Source organism: Camelus ferus, chromosome X (genome assembly GCF_009834535.1).
Source record: "Camelus ferus isolate YT-003-E chromosome X, BCGSAC_Cfer_1.0, whole genome shotgun sequence".
NCBI lineage: Eukaryota > Metazoa > Chordata > Mammalia > Artiodactyla > Camelidae > Camelus > Camelus ferus.
The window spans coordinates 5976344-5984421 of record NC_045732.1 but is presented as its reverse complement, the minus strand read 5'-3'; the positions used below and the strand labels follow the sequence as shown (position 1 = coordinate 5984421).

At 39.7% G+C, this 8078-nt stretch overlaps 1 pseudogene; it reads right to left on the bottom strand.

The window, feature by feature from the left end:
• Window positions 1-1343: 1343 nt before the first annotated feature.
• LOC102517999 lies at window positions 1344-5008 on the bottom strand (annotated as a pseudogene).
• Window positions 5009-8078: the final 3070 nt, after the last annotated feature.

Sequence of the window (8078 nt, the reverse complement as noted above, 5' to 3'; positions counted from 1 at the left end):
ACTGGGTCATATGGTAAATCTATTCCTAGTCTTTTGAGGGATCTCCATACTGTTTTCCACAGTGGCTGCACCAAACTGCATTCCCATCAGCAGTGTAGGAAGGTTCCCTTTTCTCCACAGCCTCTCCAGCATTTGTCATTTGCAGACTTTTGAATGATGGCCATTCTGACTGGTGTGAGGTGATATCTCATTGTAGTTTTGATTTACATTTCTCTGATAATTAGTGATATTGAGCATTTTTCTCATGTGCCTAATGATCATTTGTATTTCTTCCTCACAGAGTTGCTTGTTTAGGTTTTCTGCCCATTTTTGGACTGGGTTGTTTGTTTTTTTCTTCTTAAGTTGTATGAGCTGCTTATATATTCTGGAGATTAAGCCTTTGTCAGTTTAATTTGCAGAATTTTTCTCCTATTCCGTAGGTTTTCGTTTTGTTTTACTTATGGTTTCCTTTGCTGTGCAGAAATTGATAAGTTTAATTTGGTCCCATTTGTTTGTTCTTGCTTTTATTTCTATTGCTTGGGTAGACTGCCCTAGGAAAACATTTTTGAGATGTATGTCTGATAATGTTTTACCTATATTTTCTTCTAGGGGGTTTATTGTATCCTGTCTTATGTTTAAGTCTTTGATCCATTTTGAGTTTGAGTTTATTTTTGTGTATATTGTAAGGGTGTGTTACAGCTTCATTGATTTACATGCTGCTGTCCAGTTTTCCCAACACCATTTGCTGAAGAGTTATAGCCTTTGTTTTGTAGCCTATTTTGTCTGATATGAGTATTGTTATATCTGCTTTCTTTTTTTTTTTCTCCAGGAAAGAAGTGTTTTTAAGTTACATTAAGCCACTTACACCTGAGAGTGAATGAGTTTATCAGTGCTTTCCTCAGAACGAGGCACAGCATACCAAGCAGGGGTCAGGGTGGGATGTGAGGGTGGACAATGAGGGATGGGGCACGTGGAGGATGGTGCATATGAGGACAGAGGGTGTGGGCTGGCTCAATGAGGCACACAATGGGAGATACCTGCTGGGCGCAGACCACACAGGAGGCCCTGGGGTTCTTGTGGGACAGTGCCTCCCTGACACTGAAGGGAGCAGAGAGTAGGAGTCACCATCTTTGGATGGAAGCCGAGGTCTGTGGTGCAGACCGCCAGGAGCAAGTTCTGGGGCCCAGGGACCACCATGCCTGTAGCAGGACTAGGTGCCAGCACTGCTGCCCCTGAAGCTTGGCCAGCCAATTCTCCCCAACATTCCTGGTCCCAGGGCCACAGGCAGAAAGGAAGCAAGGTGGCAATATAGGGGTGTCACAGGGGCCCTGAGAGCACCTGTTTGTCTGTAAGGGGAGGGCTCCTCACCCCTCAGCATCCAGGGAGGCATCTGCTTTCTTCCACCACAGGGTTCTCTTGGTGGTGCTGACTCTTTCTTAACTTCCTAGGGGTCCTGATCTCCAGACTCTTGGGTCCTGCTGATCCAGTTTGAGCCTTGATTTTACAACCCCCAAGAGCCTCAGCTTCTCTTTCCTGCTGGAGGCTGGGTCCTCTCAGCTCTGACCCACCAGCTCCTTCTCAAAGAAGTGTTACTTGCTGGTCACATCCATGGGAGCCACCAAGAACTCAGTGCAGGAGGAGCCAGGAGACCTGAATGATTCTGATCTCTGTATAGCTGTGTGGTATCACTCCAGCTTCTGGCTTAACTTGACGGTGATGTTAGGGAGCCTCATGCTGGTGCTGCAGGTTAAGGTGGTCTCGGAGTTGTCCCTCATGGGGCTTATCCGAAAGATGTTCCTTGGGCTGGAGTGCTGGAGGGAGGTGCTGTAGGTGGACTGGGTGGGTGAGGAGGTGTCTGCCTCATCCTCCTTGCTGGGGATTTTCATCTGGAGAGTGGTGGATGGGAGGTGGCAAGCCACAATCAGAGACTCTGTCCCTTGCTTTTACAGCCCTGCTGAGAACAGAGGCTCTTTCTCAGGGCTGGCCCTTCTCTGCCCCTCAGTGGTGGATGGGCTCTCCCCAATGGCCAGCTGCTCCCTGTCCTGGGGCTGCCATGCGGCTGCTGCCTTAAACGAGACCAGCTGTGTCTATATGGCTGGGGTCTTCTCAAAGACTGTTGCCTTCTCAGACACCAGTCTCCTCTCCGAGTCTAATGTCTTCTCTGGGGCTGGCAGCTTCTCTGAGAACTGTTTTTTTGTTTTGTTTTTTGCATTTTTTCCCCTAGAACTGATCTCTTTCAGAGATAGTTTTTTTTTTTTCCAACATTGCAATCTTCTCTGACACAGACACTTTGTTGGGGCTGGGGGCCTTCTCGGAGATCTTGGAGTCTGGTCTCTTTTCAGGCACTGATGTCTTCTCTGGAGCAGAGGGCTTCTCTGGAGCCAGGCCTTTTTCCAAGACCCCCTTCCTTCTGCCTCCTGGCTCCCTGCTGGCCGAGCTTTCCTCCTCCTCCTCCCAGGACTACTGCTTTCTTTTCATTTCCTTTTGCAAGAAATCTTTTCCATCCCCTCACTTTCAGTCTGTGTGTGTCCTTAGCTCTGAAGTGAGTCTCTTGTAGTCTGAAAATAAATGTGTCTTTTTTTTTTATCCAGTTGGTGGCCCTATGCCTTTTGATTGGAGCATTTAGTCTATTGACATTAAATGTAATTATTAATGGTACTTAGTTATTTTAATATTTGTTTTCAAGTTCTTTTTGTAGTTCTTCTATGCTCATTTCTTCATTTATTGTTTCTTCCCTTGTGGTTTGATTATTTCTTTTACTAGTATGCTTGTGATTCTTTCTCTCTATTTTTTGTGTATCCATTGTAGGTGGTTTTTATTTTTGGTTATCATGGGGTTCATATTTGTTGACCTACATCTACTCTTTTAAACCAGTAGTCATTTAATTCTAACACATTCTAGAAGATCTATATTTTGTACTCCCCTATCACACATTTTGTGCTTTTGATATCATAATTTACACTCTCATGTTTGTCCCTTCATTGTTTATTGTAGTTACAGTTGCTCTTACAATTTTTGTCTTTTAATTAACATGCTATCTTTTTTAAAAAAGTGATTGAGCCTCAGCCCTTATATATTTGCTTTTCCTGATCAGATTTTCCTTTTCCCATATATTCTTACTTATTTTCCACTTAGAGAAGACACTTAAACATTTTTAGGGTAGGTTTAGTATTAATGAACTCTTGTAGATTTTGCTTATCTGTGAAGTTCTTTATCTTTCCTTCAAGTCTAAATGAAAATCTTGTTGGGTAGAATACCCTAGGTTGCAGGTTTTCCCCTCTCAGGACTTGAAATATATCATGCCACCCTGTTCTGGCCTGCAAAGTTTTGCAAAGAAATCAGCTGATAACATTATGGAGATTCCTGTGTATGTGACTCTTTATTTTTCTCTTGCTGCCTTTGGGATCCTCCCTTTAACTTTAGCCATTTTAATTATGATACCTCTTAGTGTGCATTTGTTTAAGCACATCTTGTTTGCAATCCTCTCTCCATCCTATAACTTGATATTTGTTTCCTTCTTCATGTTTAGGAAGTTTTCAACCATAATTCCATTCAAATACATTTTCAGTTCCCTTTTCTCTGTCTTCTTCTGGGACTCCTGTAATGTGAATGTTAGTGCACAGTTTTATCCCAGAAATCTTCTAAACTATTTTTTTCCAAATTTGTTTTTTTCTTTTCACTATTCTGATTGGGAGATTTCCATTATTCTATCTTCCAGACCACTTATGTGATCTTTTGTGTCTCTTAATCTGCCATTCATTCCTTTCTAGTGTGTTTATTTTAATTTATTGAATTCTTCATTTCTGTTTGGGTCTTTTTAATATTTTCTCATTCTTTGTTAAAATTCTTATTGTGTTCATCTATTCTTTTATCTAATTCACTTATCATTCTTATTACCAATGACTTGAATTCTTTATCTAGTAAAGTGTTTATTTATGTTTCATTATTTATTTTTTCAGGGCTTTTCCTCTCTTGCTTTTTAAATTGAATGTAGCTCCTCTGCCTTTTTATTTTGCTTAACTTTCTCTACTTCCGTGAATTTAGATGGAATAGTTACCTACTTTTATCTCAAATTGATGTCCTTATATGGCAGCATCCCTATACCAATTTTGTATGCCCAATGCCTTTGGATGGGAGAGCTCAATTTAATGTTGTTACATCTTTCCTAAGGGTGTGCTGGCAGCTATCTTCTTGGTAGGGAATGGAGCTGTAGATGGAGGGGCTAGAGCTTAAGCCAAGTGTGAGGTGGAACTTTTCCTCTCCTCAGTGCTGCCCCTGACTTACCTGAGGCAATGCCTGACCTCAAGTTCTTGGAGCAGAAGCCCTGAAGATCAGGCCTAAGCTGGCTCTGGTCCCTTTAAACGTGTGTTTTCCCTTCTCTTAGACCCTTGCTCCTACCAGAGGAAGTGATGAATCAATGTCTGGCCTGTATGTTCTCTCAACTCTTGCCAGAGCAGAGGTCCGAGACAGACAGAGACCCGAGGCAGACAGAGGTCCAAGTTGTCTCTGATGTGCTGCAATTGTAGGCACCAGCAATTGTTTCCCTTGCTCTGCTCAGATGCTGCCTTGGGTCCAAGTCCCCTTTGTCCCTTACAGCCAATCACTCCCCCAAGACTCCTACATCCCCACTCTCCTTTCAAGCCACACCACAGGGCATCCATGGCCTGCATGGACTCAGCATATATTGGGGCATAAACTATGGTGAGCCAGCCTCCATCAGATTTGGGGATACTTCTGAGGCACTGTGGACATGACAATGATGATCAGTGCCCCACCCAGATGGAGCTCCAAGACCAAGTCATTCTTGCATCCCACAGCTGAACATTCTACCTGGGCATTGGAGCCTTAGATCCAACTTTGTGCTATGGAGTGGAGTAATGAGGTCTTGAGCATTTGCTTGGCTCTGGTTGGGGTATCCCTGGAAGAAGTTGTGGGACAACCATCAGCCACTAGAAGAGTCTTCAATGTGCACTCCTCACCCTGCCTTGGAGGCAAGCCAGCACATGTACTCCTCATGAGCGGAGTCCATGCTTCCCAGAGCCCTCCTTTTAGTTCCAGTTTTCCTCCAACCAGATAAGGTTGTTCAGCTGCACTGTGTAGGACCCTAAGATTGGAGTGCATAATCTGTGGCTTGAACTGTTTACTCCCCAGGGAGCTTCTCCAACTGTGTAATCTCCCTTTTCCTCAGTCCCCTCCCAAGGGCACATGTCCCAACCTGACCACTTTTCTTTCCTTTCTATCCAATTATGTGTGGATCTTTCTTAAAGGTTTGGTTTTATGGGAGTCTTTCTGCCATTTCCAGTTAGTTTTCAGTGACAATTGTTCCACATGTAGAATATTTTTAATGTGTTCATGGAGGAAGGTGAGTTCAAAGTCCTCCAATTCTACTATTTCAATTGATCACTACTCTATGCCTTTTGATTGGTGAATTTAGCCCATTTACATTTTAAATAGTTACTGACAGATATGTTCTTATGCCATTTTTAAATTGTTTTCTGATTGGTTTTGTAATTCTTATTTGTCCCTTCTTTCTTTTTTTGTTTTTTTCCATTGTGATTTGATGGATTCCTTGAGTGTTATGTTTGAATTTCTTGTCTTTATTTTTTGTGTATCCCTTGCAGGAATTTGTTCGTGGTTAACAAGTGTTTTATATATATATATTATATTATATTATATTATATTATATTATATTATATTATATTATATTATATATCATATATATATATATAATCAACCTGTTTATACAGCCATCTACTTTAAGCAGCTGATCGCTTAAGTTCAAAGGCATTCTAAAAGCACTGTATTTTTACTTCTCCCACATTTTATATTTTTAATGTCATATTTTACAACTTTTTTATTTTATATATCCTTTATCTCCTTATTATAGTTATAGTTGATTGTACTACTTTTGTCTTTTAACCTTCATACTAGCTTTTTAAGTAGCTGATACACTGCTTTTACTATATATTTGCATTTACCAGTGAGATTTTTTATTTCATGTATTTTCTTGTTTCTAGTTGTGGCCTTTTCTTCTCTGTTTAAAGGATACCCTTTGATATTTCATGTAAGACTGGTTTAGTGATGATAAATTCCTTTGGTTTTGCTTACCTGGGAAGCTTTTTATGCCTCCTTCAATTCTGAATGATAAGTTTACCAGATAGAGTATTCTAAGTTATTATTTCCTTTCAGCATTTTAACTATATCCTGACATTCCCTTTTGTCCTATAAGTTTTCTACCAAATAATAAGCTGATAGTTTTATGGAGTTTTTACTCAATAATAAGCTGATAGTCTTATGTTTTTCTCTTGTGGACTTTAAGATTCTCTCTATATCATTAAATTTACCATTTTAATTATAATATGTCTTGGTGTGGATCTCTTTTGAATCATCTTGTTTGGGACTCTCTATGCTTTCTGTAAATGGGTGTCTGTTTCTTTAGCCAGATTAGGGAAGTTTTTAGCCATAATTTCTTCAAGTAATTTTTCTGTCACTTTCTCTTTTTTGTGTCTGAGACCTCTATAATGTGAATGTTAGTCTATTTTATGTTGTTCTATATTTCCTATAATCTTTTTTCATTAAAATTTTTTTCTCATTTTTGCTGTTTTAATTGGATGATTTCCACTACTCTAGCTTCCAGATCACTTTCTTATTTTTGTATCATGTAATCTACTATTGATTCCCTCTGATGTATTTTTTTAAATTTGTTTATTGTGTTCTTTAGCTCTGATCATTTTTTCTTATATTTTCTAAGTCTTTGTTGAAGTTCTCACTGTGTTTCCTCATTTCTCTTCTGAGTTTGATGAGCATCACTATGACCATTTTTGAATTCTTTATTAGGTAAATTACTTATCTCAATTTTTTAGTGTTTTTTACAGAATTTTATTTGTTCTTTTATTTGGAACATATTTCTCTGTCTCTTCATATTGTTTGACTTTCTGCTTTTTTTTTCTATGAATTAGGTAAAAAAGCTACCTCTCTTGGTCTTGAAGGAGTAGCCAGTTGTAAATATTTTGTCTGGCTGTTTTAGCTGGAGCTGGGGCAGGTATAGTCCAGGGCATTCCCTGGGGAGCAACACACCTGAGGACACCTTGGCAGAGCAACTGAATCTGGAGTGGATTTGGGCAAAGGGGAGTCCCATGGGTACTCAAACAATAGTGTTCACCAGCACCTCTCACTCTAGGGAGGGCTCCAGAAGTTTTTTTGTCTATTTTGCAGAAGCTGTAGTGTTAGTTAGTGAACCTCCTTCACATATCATCTAGATACCATTTAAGCCACTGTTTTTCTGCTGAGTCTTAGATTGACCAAGTCGATGTTTGGACCCCTCAGCAATATCCCTTTCTACTACAGATAATTGTGTCAACAGTGGGGTTCCCATGGATACCATGTCTCTGTCTTTCCTACTTATTTCCATGTAGTTCTTCTGTGTGCAGTAGCTTTTGAATAAGTCCTCAGATCTTCATCAGGAGTTGTTCCATATGTGGGTATAGATTTGGTTTGTCCATGGTAGGAAGTAAGCTCAGGATTTTCCTACACCTCAATTTTGAACCCCTTTCTCTCATCTATTTCATTTTAAAAGTGCTGTTCTCAAACCATAAAATTTATTTTAAGCCCATGATTCAGTTGAAGACCACAAAGCATCACCTTTAGGATCTGTTCATAGCATCTGGAAAGAGTGAATTCTGGACTCTCCATTCCACTGGATAAAAAAATGTAAATAGATAAATAGAATTGCATCAAACTAAAAACTTATTCACAGCACAGGAATCAATTAACAGAGTGAAGAGAAAACATATGAAATGGGAGAAAATGTATGCCAAGTATACATCTGGTAAAGGGTCAATATCCAGATGTATAAGGAACTCAAACAACCCATTAGCAAGAAAAAGACCTGACTGAAAAATGGTCCAAGGATCTGAATAGGAATTTCTCAAAAGAAGACATATAAATAGCCAACAGATATATGAAAAGGTGCTCAACATTACTAATCATCAAGAAATGCAAACTGACACCATAATATAACTTCACATCAATTAGAATGTCTGTTATCAAAAAGTGAAGAAACAAATGTTTGTGAGGGTATGGATTAAAAGAAATCTTTG